Source organism: Sminthopsis crassicaudata, chromosome 3, assembly GCF_048593235.1.
Source record: "Sminthopsis crassicaudata isolate SCR6 chromosome 3, ASM4859323v1, whole genome shotgun sequence".
Lineage (NCBI taxonomy): Eukaryota > Metazoa > Chordata > Mammalia > Dasyuromorphia > Dasyuridae > Sminthopsis > Sminthopsis crassicaudata.
In genome coordinates this window covers 655,697,597-655,713,693 of record NC_133619.1, presented here as the reverse complement: position 1 = coordinate 655,713,693, position 16,097 = coordinate 655,697,597, and the positions used below count along the sequence as shown (strand labels likewise).

The 16,097-nt window shown below is 38.6% G+C and overlaps 1 pseudogene; it reads right to left on the bottom strand.

The window, feature by feature from the left end:
- Positions 1-2,836: 2,836 nt before the first annotated feature.
- LOC141564720 (casein kinase II subunit beta pseudogene) lies at positions 2,837-3,687 on the bottom strand (annotated as a pseudogene).
- Positions 3,688-16,097: the final 12,410 nt, after the last annotated feature.

Sequence of the window (16,097 nt, the reverse complement as noted above, 5' to 3'; positions counted from 1 at the left end):
CTTGCTCAGGGTAACTCCCTAAGTGAGGATTCCTCTGAAGTCAGGTTTGAATTCATGTCTACCTGACACCAGGTGCAGCCTACCGTGGCACCACTGAACCACCACCTAGCCCTGATACTTGCATCGCGCGCGGACTAAGCAAAGACATACTTACGGAAGCCCATTCCATCCCATGTGTTTCCTATTGCAAAAGGAGGGAGCTTATATAATCCCCTGGATGGAAGAAGTAAGAGTCCTGCCCAACAAAGGCACGATGGCTGCGGGCATGGGGGCGGGGTGCAAAGTGTTGTTGAGGTTGAAAGAGCAAGATTTGGGCAAGTGAAGGAATAAGTGGGGGAGGGGAAAAGGGAGGAAGGCGATGCTTACAAATTCTGCAAACTTCCTGATCCTTCACTGAGTAGTGTTGCTGGGGGCTGGGCCCGGATATTCAAAAGGAAATGATGGGGGTTGAGGTCCCTTTAAGATTCCTCTCTGACTACCCATGGCTGACCTTGATTCACAAATCCTGGTCAAAAGCACCCTTTTGAATATCCGGGCCCAGCCCCCACCCGTATCTCCAAGAGTGGGGTGACACTTATGGCTTCTGGTGACGTTCTTAATCCACATTAAGACCCTTCTCCAAGAGAAGCGCTAGCTGCAATTCTCTCCCAGGTTTTTAGTGGGGGGAGGCTTGTCTGTGTACCCCCACCAGTGCGTTCCCCTCTGGTCAAGAGACTTTAGCTTTTACTATGTTCATTACATTTATAAGATTTCTTTCTGTAGTGTCCTTGTTGTCTCTCAATTATAATCCTTCTCTGGGAGGAGGTTTCTTTTCTGTGAATCCTTTTCTCTGTGAGCGAAAGTAGATGTGAAGGTGAAATCTTGACTCAATCTCCAAGTGTGGGAAGTCTTCTCCTTGACCTTTACCAGACTGACTCTCCAGACTCAATGTTGCCTCTTTTTATCCTCTCAGAGAATGGGCTTGTGGGTACTCCCAGGGGCCTGTGGGAACTCCTACAACCAATGAGCTTGCTCCTTTTAAAGGGGTAAACTCCTTTTCAGAAGTCTAAAGGTGAAAACTCCTTTTAAAGGTGTGAACTACAGGTGTGAACCCTGAGCTAGAGAACTGTTAAGTACCGACTTAAGCACCTAGTAAGGACCTGATATCTTTCCATTAAGAATTCTTTCACCTCATTTCCAAAATATATAGAGAATTGACTCTAATTTATAAGAAATCAAGCCATTCTCCAATTGATAAATGGTCAAAGGATATGAATAGACTATTCTCAGATGAAGGCATTGAAACTATTTCTAGCCATATGAAAAGATGCTCCAAGTCCTTATTAATCAGAGAAATGCAAATTAAGACAACTCTGAGATACCATTACACACTATAAAATTTTTTAATAATTAATTTTATTTTAATAGTCCATTATATTCTCAATTATATGTAAAGATAGTTTTCTTTTTTCTTTTTTCTTTTCTTTTATTAATTTTATAATTATAAATTTTTTTGACAGTATATATATATGCATGAGTAATTATTTTTATACCATTATCCCTTGTATTCATTTTTCCAAATTTTCCCTTTCCTCCCTCTACTCCCTCCCCTAGATGACAGGCAATCCCATACATATTAAATGTGTTACAGTATAACCTAGATACAATATATGTGTGTAAATTCAATTTTCTTGTTGCACATTAAGTATTAGACTCCGAAGGTATAAGTAATCTGGGTAGATAGACCGTAGTGCTAATATTTTACGTTCAATTCCCAGTGTTCCTTCTCTGGGTGTAGTTGTTTCTGTCCATCATTGATCAGCTGGAAGTGAGTTGGATCTTCTTTATGTTGAAGATTTCCACTTCCATCAGAATACATCCTCATACAGTATTGTTGTTGAAGTGTATAGTGATCTTCTGGTTCTGCTCATCTCACTCAGCATCACTTCATGCAAGTCTCTCCAAACCTCTCTGAATTCATCCTGCTGGTCATTTCTTACAGAACAATAATGTTCCATAACCTTCACATACCATAATTTACCCAACCATTCTCCAATTGATTGGGCATCCATTCATCTTCTAGTTTCTAGTCACTACAAAAAGTGCTGCCACAAACATTTTTGCACATACAGTCCCCTTTCCCTTCTTTAGTATTCCTTTGGGATATAAGCCCAGTAGTAGCACTGCTGGGTCAAAGGGTATGCACAGTTTGATCACTTTTTGGGCATAGTTCCAAATTGCTCTCCAGAAGGGCCAGATTCTTTCACAACTCCACCAGCAATGTATTAGTGTGCCAGCTTTTCCACAGCCCCTCCTACATTCATCGTTCCTGTCATCTTAGCCAATCTGACAGGTGTGTAGTGATATCTCAGAGTTGTCTTAATTTGCATTTCTCTGATCAGTAGTGATTTGGAACATTCTTTCATATGAGTGGATGTAGTTTCAATTTCATCATCTGAAAATTGTCTGTTCATATCCTTTGACCATTTATCAATTGGAGAATAGTTTGATTTCTTATAAATTAGGATCAATTCTCTATATATTTTGGAAACCTTTAACTGTAAAAATATTTTCCCAATTTGTTACTTCCCTTCTAATCTTGTTTGCATTAGTATTGTTTGTACAGAAACTTTTTAGTTTGATGTAATTAAAATCTTCTGATTTTGTGGACCAATAATGATCTCTAGTTCTCCTCTAGTCATAAATTCCTTCCTCCTCCACAGGTAGACTATCCTCTTAGACTATCCTCTCTTCCTCTAATCTATTTATGATCTCATTCTTTTTTTTTTTTTTTTTTTTTTTTTTTTTTGCCTTTTCCTCCACTTTATTTCATACTCCTACCACACCACCACAATAATGACTTCTTCTTAATTTAAACTAAAAACCATTAGGGGTTCTGGAAAGGTGTGTGTGTACTGGGGGAGAGGGAATGGTGTCACGGCCTGAGGTGTTGGGGGAAGGGGAGGAGCTAAATCAGTGGATGGTCTTGACAGGGCTCTTGAAGTTGCTGGCTGCCTGAAGCTGCAGTTGATAGGCCATAGGGTGGATCTTGAATCCATACAGCCTGGGCACAAATTGGTTGGCAGGCCTTTTGGGCCTGTACTCAGGATGCACCATGAAGAGCATGTGGGGAAAGCCAGTGCCAAAGTAAGCACCATCTGTGTGGTGGTGCCTGGACGACTTGGGGGTGTAAACATCCATGCATTTGGGGCAGTACAGCTTCACCATGGCCTCACCTGGTATGTCTGAGAGTCCAATGGGCAACATGGGCTGATTCTCACAATATACACGGGGACAATAGCCAACGTCTCCCTGCTGGTATTTTTCCAACATCTGGGCGATGCCACGGTTTGTAAGGATATAGCGGGCATGAATCAATCCATACAGCATCTCAGCTGCCTGCTCTATCAGGTCACTCTGGTTGGGGTTGCCTTCCAATTCCTCATCAGGTTTCAAGTTGAGGATCATGTCTAGTGCCTGTCTATAGTGGGGCACTTGTTCATTGAGCCCTGTGAGGTTGAACTTGTCTTGGATATAGTCTTCATCCACCTCACAGAAGAATTCATTGCCACGAAGGCCACAGAACCATGAGATCCATGATACTTCCTCTGAGCTACTCATCTTTACGTCAGCGGGACGGGACTAGGGAGGGAGAGGGAGAGGTTGCTCCCAGGGGCGGCAGCGGCAGCACCGAAGCAGCACAGCTAAGGCCGCCATGATCTCATTCTTTATGCCTAAAGCATGGACCCATTTTGATCTTTTCTTGGTATAGGGTGTTAAGTGTGGATCCATATCTAATTTCTGCCATACTAATTTCCAATTTTCCCAACAGTTTTTTTCAAATAATGAATTTTTATCCCTAATGTTGGTATCTTTGGGTTCTTCAAACACTAGATTGCTATAGATGTACCCTTTTTTGTCCTTTATAAAGCTAATCTGTTCCACTGATCTACCGGTCTATTTCTTAGCCAATACGAAATGGTTTTGGTAACTGCTGCTATATAATATAGCTTTAGATCAGGTATACCTAGACTACATTCATCTGACTTTTTTTTTTTTATCACTAATTCCCTTGAAATTCTTGACCTTTTATTCTTCCATATGAACTTTGTTGTTATTTTTTCTAGGTCACTAAAATAGTTTCTTGGGAGTCTGATTGGATACCACGACACACTTGTCAGATTGGCTAGAATGACAGAGAAAGATAATGCGAAATGTTGGAGGGGATGTGGGAAAACAGGGACACTGATACATTGCTGGTGGAATTGTGAATACATCCAGCCATTCTGGAGAGCAATTTGGAACTATGCTCAAAAAGTTATTCAACTGTGCATGCCCTTTGATCCAGCAGTGCTACTACTGGGCTTCTATCCCAAAGAGATGTTAAAGAAGGGAAAGGGACTTGTATATGCAAGAATGTTTGTGGCAGCCCTCTTTGTAGTGGCCAGAAACTGGAAACTGAGTGGATGCCCATCAATTGGAGAATTGGAGAATGGCTGAATAAATTGTGATATATGAATATTATGGAATATTATTGTTCTGTAAGAAATGACCAGCAGGATGATTTCAGAAAGGCCTGGAGAGACTTACACAAACTGATGCTGAGTGAAATGAGCAGGACCAGGAGATCATTGTATACTCCAACAACAATACTATATGATGATAAATTCTGATGGACGTGGCCACCAATAGAGCAGTAATGAACTGAACCAGCTATAGCCAGAGAAAGAACTGTGGGAGATGACTATGAATCACTACATAGAATAACCAACCCCTCTATTTTTGTCCACCTGCATTTTTTATTTTCTTCACAGGTTAATTGTACAATATTTCAAAGTCCGATTCTTTTTGCACAGCAATATAACTATTTGGACATGTATACATATATTGTATTTAATATGTATTGGTCAACCTGCCATCTGGGGGAAGTAGTGGGGGGAAGGAGGGGAAAAGTTAGAACAAAAGGTTTTGCAATTGTCAATGCTAAAAAATTACCCATGCATATATCTTGTAAATAAAAAGCTATATAAAAAAGAATTCTTTCATAAGAAATAAGGGAATATGGCTATATGGCTTCCCATATTTCTTGTACTTAAAAGGCTTCTGTCTAGTGTGAATTCTCTGATGGCCTCCAAGCACTAACATCCAAGTGGAAGTTCCTATGTTCCTAAGATTTATCTTCATTTTGAATTCTTTCATGAATGATAAGGGGAAAAAGACAGGTGAAGGCCTTACAATATTCATTATATTTATGGGACTCTTCTCTGTGAAATACTTCTGCCATTTCTTATATTCAAAGTCTCTCCTTTCAAGGATAACACAGGAGGAAAAGTAGGTAAAGACCCTCCTATATTCCTTCCACTGTTATGTTTTCTCTCTAATGTGAGTTCTCTGAAGTGGAGTGAGGGCTGAGTTCCACGTGGAACTCTTCGTCTATTTTGTACATTATGAATATTTTCATGTGAGAGGGACTCTGGGTGAAGCCTTTTTATGTGTCTTACATTGATAGGGTATGTGATTAATCTCGGTTTGGAATTCATATTTCAACAGGCATATCTTAAAGAGAGTGGGTACAAGTTTATTACTGCTCAGAACCTTGATTTAAATAAGGGAAGAGGAAACTCAAAGCATAAAAGTAATACACAATTAAACACAGTAGCCACTATAACAAACAACATACAATGTACATCATCACCATTGTGAGGAATCACCAATATCTGAATTCCTTGCCTGGAAGGACTCATGGTCACAGCTATTCAGTCTCAAATGGGAGCCATTGCTAGGCAAGCTGTACAAAACCACCTATCCTGAATCCTTAAAGTCCTTTTCCACTAAGGGATTTTTATAGGATGAAAACAAAGAAGACACTACACTAAGTATTCTCATTTAATATGTGACTCTTGGGATGTAGCAGCCTCCCAAGTATAGGATGCTCCATCACAAGAGGCCCACCAAGGAGACTATTTATTCATTCCTTTAGGAGGACCATGTTTACTCGAGGAACTGGCCAGGTTTTTGGGTTAAACACAGGCCTGAAATAAAGAATAGTTGCTGATTAATACATAAGAAAGAATGGCCTTCTAACTTCCTTGTGCTTTCCTGGTATTGCATCAGATAACTGCAAGCACATTCTTATTTTTTTTTTTAGCAAAAACTTACACAAAAGACATGACTGAGACTTACTTCAGATTCCTTGCTCACTAGGATTCCTTGCACTTACGAATTCTTTTATGTAAAATAAGGGAGAAAAAGTGGGTAAAAGCCCTCTCATATTTTCACTGGCAAGATTTCTCTCCAGTGTAAATTCTCTGGTATGTTAAGTTAAGGGCTATGCGCCAAAGTTTCCCACACTGCATCCAAGGTCATCTCTGGCTGTCTTCATTAATATCTGGTCATTGAACCTAAGACAGTTCTGGGAGAGAAAGTGAGACTGGTGATTTTGTCCAGCCCTCTTTCTCTTAAATCCAATTAATTCCCTCACAGATCATAGCATACATAGCACAAAGGGAAAAAAAACCCTAATGTCCCATGTAAAACCCTTCCTACACTCTTTATATTCTCTCCAGTATTATATTACTACATTTTACATATTATATCCAGTATTACATTTACCTCCAATATAAATACTTTCATGTGAAATAAGGGATGAAAAATAGGTAAAAGCTGCCTTATATTTCTTAAACTTTTTACATCCATGGTTTTTCTCTTCCCACATCTTATGTTCATAGAGTTTCTCATCATTTTGAGTGAAATAAGAATATTGGGCAAAAGCCTTCTTACATTCTATACATTTATATAGTTTCCCTCTAGAATGAATACTTGGAATTCCAATATGATATATATGCCTACTAAAGATTTTTTTTTTTTTAATTCTTCATAGTCACAGGATTTCTCTTCCATCCATAGTATTTTCTGTAAGGCATATGGGAAACTGGAAACATTTCTGTATTATTATTTGGTGCTCTTATGTGCCTGAAGATGCTTTGAATGAAACTTCTCCCAAGACAATGACTTTCCTAATGAAAGAGGGCTTTCTTAAGGATGATGGTCAATTGTTTGTTTGGAATTCCTTTCCTTGGATTCTCCTCTGTAAGCTTTCCAATATGTTTCTATAATTCCATCTCTTGGAAAAGATATGTCCCGAATGTGTACCTTTGGAACACAACTCCATGGGGTCTCTCCACTCGTCTCGGTGATTTTCTTCCTTCTTCCTCAGGAGATGAATTCTGTTTCTCAAGTCTAGTAATATCCCAGTCTGAAAGAATGGGAGAAAGAAAATAGTTTGATTATAATTATTTAGGAATTTCCAAGAATTGTGCTAAGTCTTAATAGAATCATGAATTTCCTTCAGTCCATACATAATCCCCCCCCCCCCCCTGAGGCTGGGGTTAAGTGACTTGCCCAGGGTCACACAGCTAGGAAGTGTTAAGTGTCTGAGAGCAGATTTGAACTCAGGGTCCTCCTGAATTCAGGGCTGGTGCTCTATCCACTTCGCCACCTAGCTGCCCCTAGTCCATACATAATTGACAGCTAAGAATCCTAATTTAGTTTTAGGATGCATTGTAAGGTAGAGTGTTTAGGCTCAAGCCCCATTATACATTGTCCTAGTCAGATGGACTTTGTAGTATGACATGCAGTTCTGGGGGTGGTATTTTAGAAAGGACTTTGATAAGACAGAGAGCTGTGAAGAAAGGGGGTGCAGCTGGGAGGTGAAAGACCTCAACTACAATAGTTGAGGAAGCTTATGTAGTTAACCTGGAGAAGACTTCAATGGGAAGAAAAGAGGAGACTTTGTGTTCAGAAAAGTTATCTAATAGAAAAGGGATTATATGGGTCTTGTCTCCCCACCAGAAGAAACAGGAGCAAGATATGGAACTTTAAAAGAGGCACAGTTAGGATGTGGGTAAAGACAAACTACTTACTATTCAGATCTGTGCCAGAGTGGAATAGGCTGCCTCAGGATGTCCTGGTCACCTCTCAATGGAAGGCCTACTTTGAAGAATGGCTACTTTTCCAAGTATAATATGGAGAGCAATCTTGTTCAGGTAGGAGTTGGAGGAAATGGTCTCTAAGGTTACTGTTAAGTCTGAAATCTCATGAATTCATAGCCATTCCAGAATCTTAAAACTGGAAGGAAACTTGGCTATCATACTGTGGGAGCCTTACCTTTTACAGATCAGGAATCCGAGACCCAGTGGTCCCAAAGTGATTTTGTAGTTGAGCTGAGACTACAGCCCTGGTCTTCTGATTCAAGTTCCCGTGTCAAAAAAGGTGCAGAGTAAAGAACTGCTATAGCTCAAAAGAAATATGAGATGCACATATGATGCATTCCCAGCTTGTTTTGGTCTAAGTAGCCACAATCAAACACACTCTACCTTGACATAGTGATGCCATTTTGATCTTCCAAGCATAAAGTACAACCAGCACCCATCAATTCAACTTCCAGAACCTTTTCCACAATGCCATATGTCTGAATATCTTTTGATCTATGTGATGAAAGATGTGTATCTAGATCTGTGAGTTCATCTGCACTGGGTATTCATGAGAAGAAAATCTCTACATTACATATACAGCACTTGCTACCTCTGAGGATGTAGATAATAAAACTAAAATAAGAAATGACCCCATTGTTTGGGAGTGAATTGAAAAGGGGAGTAGGAGGAGGGATGAGAAGGAGTGAGTTATAGAGCCAAGTAGAAAAGGGAAACAAGTAGATTGCAGAGATCACATTTAGAAGAATGGGTTAAGAATACATTGCTGAGGATAGAAGTCCTGTCATGCATATATTATAATACAATTTTTGGCCACTAAGACTTGAGATAATAAGGCACCATAGATATAATTTTCTTTTTTTTTTTTTTAACTTATTTTTAATACACATTGTTTAATGAATCATGTTGGAAGAGAAAAATCAGAGCAAAAGGGAAAAAAATGAGAGAGAAAAAAGAAGTGAACATAGCTTGTGTGGATTTACATTCAGTCTCCTTAGATCTTTTTCTGTTATTCAGATGGCATTTTCTGTCCAAAGTCTATTGGGATTGCTTTGGAAAAATTTCTTCACAGAATCAGAAGCAATTTGAGAATCTCAGAAGCCATTTGGTTCAACTCCTTCCTTTTATAAATAGAGTAAGTGCAAGATGTGACTTGGGTCATGCTATGCTTTGAATCAGTGATGGACCAGAGAGTATTATCATTGGATTATCTGAAATAGAACAAGATCTTAGAGCTCACTTAGTTAGTTACTTTGGACAAATGGGGGAAAGGGCATCAAAAGAGCTTGTGATTAGTTGTTCAAGGGCAAAGAAAAAAATGTATGAGGAATTTGAGAAACAGGTCAAAAGAGCAGTTACAGAGATGATATGGTAGCCATGGGGAACTTCCATTCTCTGGATATCTACTGAAGCTGATCAGGTAAAATCAGAACAACTAATAATTTTCTGACTTCCTTTCATGATAATTCCATCCCTCAATAACCAACATTTGTTGTTCCCTTAACATAATTCTCACCATTAAAAAATTGGTTGTTGGGGTAGAAGTGATGGAAATCTTGAGGGGAAAGCAGTATTCCTTCTAAAGAATTTCTGATAAAGTAGTAGAGGACTGTTGGAGTCCAGCTCAGTAATGATAAGGGTATGAATCAGAGGCCAGGTGGAGAGAATTGATCAGAGAGATAAGTATATATATGCACATATAATTATACATACACGAATATATTATATATATATATATACATATCCAATGCTTATAGAATTGTTACAAAATACACTCTTTTATTCCTGCATCCTTTCTAACAAGTTCGGTCTGCTGAAATGCAAATGAATAAGCCCGGATTTTGGCTGCTCCAACAAAAATGTAAATAGTTGTGATACACATCAGAGTAAAATTATACCAATGTCTTAAGTACTTTTCCCCCACATTCTTTTAGTCGTCCATTGTGGGCTGCTTTTCCTATCTTAAGTTCAAAGGTATGACTTTGATCCATTATAAAGCTGAGTTCGCATTTTGCTTCAGTCACCAGGTTTCTTATAAATCTATTAATAACTATATCTCTACTATTGTATATAGAAAAGGGAAGTTGGTGAGCCAAGCTACTGTAAGTATCAAAACCTGAAATGGATTCTTATCTCCTGACCCTCTAGAGAGGAAAGCCCAGATTATGGAAAAATGAATTTCATATTTTTAAAATCGTGTATCCAGTTTGTTAGTCTTCTGCTTTAAATTTTGTTAATATGTTTTGGGGAATGTAATATTTCCTTGAGAATCATTTCAATTATATCCCAGAAATTTTGGTATATTTTCTTCACTGGTATTTTTTTCACAGCTATTTTTATTATTTAAAATTGCATTGTGAGTTCTCTATTTAGGTTTGTGTCTCTCCTGCAACTTCCTGAATTAATTGTTCTTTTTACTGTGTTATATGCAAAGGATTTAAGTACTTATGGGTTTATTTCCAATGTTTTTGTGTTCTTATTGTGTTAATTTTTTTGAAATTCAATTTAATTTTCCTTTATGAATTCTGATCAATGCTTTGTCTTTTGGAGGATATAAGTTTTATACTGATAGTAGTTCATTATCTTTTGTTACCTTAAGTATAATGCAATTTTGTTGTTAATCACAACTGTGAATTTGTATTTTTGCTTCATCTAATACCTGATTTTTTTATTTGTTGAATGGATAACATATTTTGTTTCAAAACTTGTGTCTGGTCAGATTTCGATGACTAACTTATTTATTAATTCATTTCACTCACTGTCTCACTCTCCTTTTGGGACATGGCTTGCTGGAATCCATAACATTTCCCTTTGCTCCAGGTAGGAGGTCACATCTGATTTTAAAAAATTGATACCTTGTTTGAAAGAAGAAAAATGGAAAGGCTAAAGGGAAAAAAAGGGCAGTGAAGCAGTACAGGGATAGAGTGGCAGTCCTGGAGTCAGGAAAACTCATCTCCCAAGTTCAAATCTGACCTTAAACACTTATTAGTTGTGTGACCCTGGGTAAGTCACTTAACTCTGTCTTAGCTTCCTCCTCTGTAAAATTAGCTGGAGAAGAAAATGGCAAACCAGTTCAGTAACTTTTACAAGAAAATGCCAAAGAACATCACAAGAACAATAAATGGAGAGAGCCATCTCAGCATTCAGAGACTGCTTTCTTTTCTTTTTTTCCCCCCTTTATCCTCCCCCTCTCCCCTGAGGGATAGCTATTATCAGACACAAATAAGTGTGTGTGTATGTATGTGTGTGTGTATTATATTTTAGATGTACTTATATGTATGTATCTTTATACACATATATCTATTATTCTATATTTGCCTCTGTTTATCAGTCTTTTCTCTAAATGCAGATAGTTTTTTTCTTAATATATTCTTTATAGTTAATTTGAGTATTTATAATAGTCAAAATAACTTCAAATAATATTGCTATTCCTCTGTTCAATATTCTCTTGGTTTTGCTCATTTCATCATTATTTTGTGTAAACCTTTCCATCTTTTTCTAAAATCATCAAGTTTGTCATTTCCTTCCTCCTTTTTTAAATGTATTTATTTAAAACTTAAATACAAAATAGAAAAAAATAGACAGAAAAAGAAAAAAAAAAGCATTATTATGTGCAGCGCAGAATATGAGAGGATTCAAAATATATAATCATACATTTCCATTTCAAGAAAACATATATAATAGAAAACATTTTTATTTTGCTTTCTTGTAGGTTTTCTTTTGTTCTCTGTAGTGCATTTGTTATTTTTTTCCTTCCTCCCCATAGGAGGCTATAGTTAAGCATGGATATATTTATGTGTCTATATGAATCACACACATATAAACATATATGTTTACATACACATATATACATCTAAAGGAATATAAATATGGCTGACATATAATGTAGATTTTTCTTACAATTCAATTTTTAAAAACTTTGACTTTGAGATCAATTATTCTACCTATAGTTTTTTCCCTAACAAATTCTAGTTCTGATTATTGTTATTGTATTTGTGTATATCTCTTGTTTTTTATCCTTGCTTACTCTTCTTTATTTCTATTTGGTAGCTTGCCTTGCTATTTTTAACCTCCCACTACTCCAAGTATTCTTCCCTTGGAGCTCATCATTTCTTATAGCACAATAATATTCCATTACAATCATATACCACAACTTGTTCAGCCATTCTCCAATTGATTATATTCAGTTTAAGATCTAGTATTGATAAGCCTCCTTCCTTTGTGCTTTTTTTCATTATTTCTTTGATATTCTTGATTTTGTTTTTCCAAATGAATTTTGTTATTTTTTTCTGATTCACAGTTATAGTTACTATTGTGAATTTTCCTCCACCTTACTTTTATTCACTATTTTCCTTCCTAGCTACTCTTTTCACCCTATCTCTCTTTAACTTATCTTTTTTCCCTACCCTCTTATTTCTTATTCTAGCCATCCCTCTTAAAATCTCTCCCTCACCCTATCCCTTAGTTCTCTAGAAGATCAGGAGACTTCTAAAACTCTTCAGATTTATATGTTGTTTCCTTTTCAACCGAGATGAAAGTTAGGTTCCAATATTATCATCTTCACAGAATTCCTTTATGTTAGTTTTTTCTTTCATAACCTGTTTTCTTGAAATAATTTCCCCCTTTAAACTTTTCCTACCCAATTTTGTAGAATCACCTCATCATAAACAATTCAGCCCCAACCTTTCTTTCAAACTACCTTAGTAATAACAGTTTCAAGAATACCATTACTCCTAACAATTAATATTAGTAACATTTTCATATATATTAAAAAAAACAATTTGACATTAATCATTGCTTCATTATTAGTTTTTAATATTATTATATTGCTTTTGGATCTTTTATATTGAATTTTCCATTGAGTTCTAGACTTTTTATTATAAATGTATGAAAGTCTCAGTTCATCAAATGTTTTTTTCATTCAGGTTTATACTTAATTTTGCTAGATAAGTTATTCTTGCATGCAACTATAGCTTCTTTGCTTTTTGGAATTTAATGTTCCAAGAAATATAAAAAGTTTACCACCTGAAAGAGATCTTAGGAAGAAAACTTACAGGAATGCCATAGTCAACTTTCTTTTTGGTGAGGCAATTGGGGTTAAGTGACTTATCCAAGTTCACACAGCTGGGAAATATTAAGTATCTGAGCTCACATTTGAATTCAGATTCTCCTGACTCGGGGCAGATGCTTTATCCATTGTACCATCTAGCTCCCCCTAGTAGTCAAGTTTCAGAATTGCCAGGTTAAAGAGTAAATTGGGGCTAAAGCCAAAATAATTCATTTTAAAACACTCCCTCCTGAGTAGGTAAGGGACTTCTCATGTTTCCTTACTTCAGACCTGGCACTTTATCTATTGAATTACTATCTGTCCCAGGTTCCTCACTAAGAGGGTGATAAAAGTTTAAACGATGTGGGAGGACTGAGCTGCAAAGCAAGTTCATGTTATTCTGATATATTAGTTGTGAATAAAAAGCATCAAGAGGGATATGTGACAGGCAACTAAAATTATCTAAGAACAGAGTTACCATTATATGACATTGGTAATAGAATAACCAGTAACTGGGAACAGGAGTGCAATAGAAAGTAAGATAAGTGTTGGATTTCTATAGCATCTGGGTGGCACAGGGGGTAGTTAGTTCACTGTGGAATCAGGGAGTTTTGAGTTAAAATCTGTCCGTAGATACTTGCCAATGGTGTGCTCCTGTGTATATGTGTGTGTCTATAAATATATATATATATATATGTATATATGGCATATATGTAATGTGTGTGTACACATAAACATATATATGTGTATATGTGTGAACACATATCTATATATAGTTCACTCAACATATATGTATATTTATCTATCTATATAGAGATATATTCAAACACACACACACAAACACACACAAACACACCTCCCGAGTTTCAAGCCAAGTTTGGGATATTTTACTTACTGTGAATCTATGGCTCCAGATGAACCTGCATAATGAGACATGCATAATGTACAAACTCAAGAGAATATCCAAGACAAACCATATAAAGCAAGACTTTTAGAAAATTGGCTTTCCAAATTTATTTTTTTACTCAGGATACAATTTTAGGTTTAATCTGCATTATTAAGATTCTCCCCATCACTTTCTTAAGGTAACCATTAAAACAATAGATCAATCCCTGATTTGTAGTGTCCTCCAATTTCTGAGGTGCAAATACAAATACTGGAAGTTTCACAATCTCTTGAGAGCTAAAACTTGGAGATAGAGCATCCAATCAAAAGAGCCTTTGCTCCACTTAAAGCATCTTACATATAAAATATTTGACTTTTTTGGGTGTACACCTTTTTCTTACTGAGGTTAAATGACTTGTTGGGAGATCCCACAGCTCACTCTATGAGCCAGGTTATCATAGCTTTCAGGCTGGCCTTTTCCTTTTTTTTTTTTTTTTTTTTTTTGGCTATACATGTAAATGCATATTTTTTGGTGAGGCAATTGGGGGGTAAGTGACTTGCCTAGGGTCACACAGGTAAGGACCCTTAAGTGTCTGAGGTCAGATTTAAACTCAGATCCTCCTGACTTCAGGACCGGTACTCCATCCACTACACCATCTAGCTGCCCTTAAATTCATTTAAAAAACATTTTCTTATGAATCATGTCGGAAGAGAAAAATCAAAAGAAAAGGGAAAAACCACAGAGAAAAATAAAATCAGGCTGCCTTTCTGCTCACTTTAGGGCCACAGATTGAGTGCAAGAAGCAGCTTGAGAGATCAACTGCACTAATACGATGAAATTGCAATCCAGGGAAACAAAATAACCTGCCTAAGATCACACATCTGCTAAGAATCCAGAGTGGAGATTAAAACCACGGGCCTGGGCCGAAGGAGAAGCAGAGAAGACAAGCGGTGAGGAAGGGCGCTTTTAGCTACCCTTCGCCCGGCTCCCTGGTCGCGGAGTTGGATCATCACAAAGCAGAGCCACGGCTCCGGTCCAGAGGGTGGTGGGAGCTGGTCTGGGCTGCCAGCTCCCCAGGAGCGCTCTATTTTCCGGAGAGACCGGGGCCCTGGCTCTCTAATAAGAAAAGAAGGGATGGAGATCAGGTGCCACTCTAAAGAGTGATGGAGGAGCCCCCATGCGCAAAGTCTCCCCGTGACCCCCGTGCGTCCTCTCCAGGGCACACGTGGCCCCTTCTGCTAGCTTCCCCTCCACACTGCACACTGGAGCTGGCTGCCCTCCAGCACCGCGAGCTCGCCTTCTTCCACCGCCTCCCTCCATTGCACCCTGGCTTTCTCCTGCAGTGCTGCATCCCCGCCTCCCTCCGCAGCTGGGCCGTCCCTCCCCGCGCGCAGCTCCGGAGCGGCGTCTCCCCCAGCTGTGTGTGCCTCTGCGGTCAGGGGCTGCGCAAATGGAAAGGCGCTGGCCGAGCTCCCTCCTCCCCTCCCTCTTCCCCATAGGAACAAAGCTGCCGTGGGGAACGAGGGCTGGGCTGGAAAGAAGGAGCAGGCACCATTCTCTCCCTCAGCCAGAGCTGTGAGCTGGCGTCCTGCACCCTCGCCTTCCCTCCTTGCCATCCTGTCCAAGGCCAGCCAGGGAAGGGGAAGGGTAACCAGCCATCCCTCCTCTTCCCCACTCACATCCTGATGCAGCTGTTGGGGGCTAGCCTCCATTTGGCTATAGAAAAGCAAAGGAAAGGCTGGCTCTCGCCCTCCTGGAGCTTCCTGTAGTAGCAGGGGAGCCCCAGAGAGTCCAGAAGAGCCAGTGCAGTCCCCCTTCCCTTCACACCCCCCACACCTCCTCTCCTGAGAACTGGGCACACTTGGTTTCAAATCCCTGGTCAAGTCATCTGGCCTCAGTTTTGCTCTCTGTCAAAGGAGAGAGTTTCTCAGGGAGGCCTCCAGAGCTCCTGCCAGCTTTCACTAGGGATTCTGGGACTGGTCTTCCGTAGAAAGCCAAAAAATGGATCCAATGCTATGGAAGAAGCCACCTCCGGGAGTTCCTATTAGGTACTTGGCTAGTATGACAATATGTTCCACTAATTTGTTCATGACAGGACTATGTCACATCTTCATTTGGAACTTATCTAGGTAGATGCTGTGACATGTTGGTTTAAATCAAATTTAAGCCAGATGTCTCTCTCTCTTTTATTGTA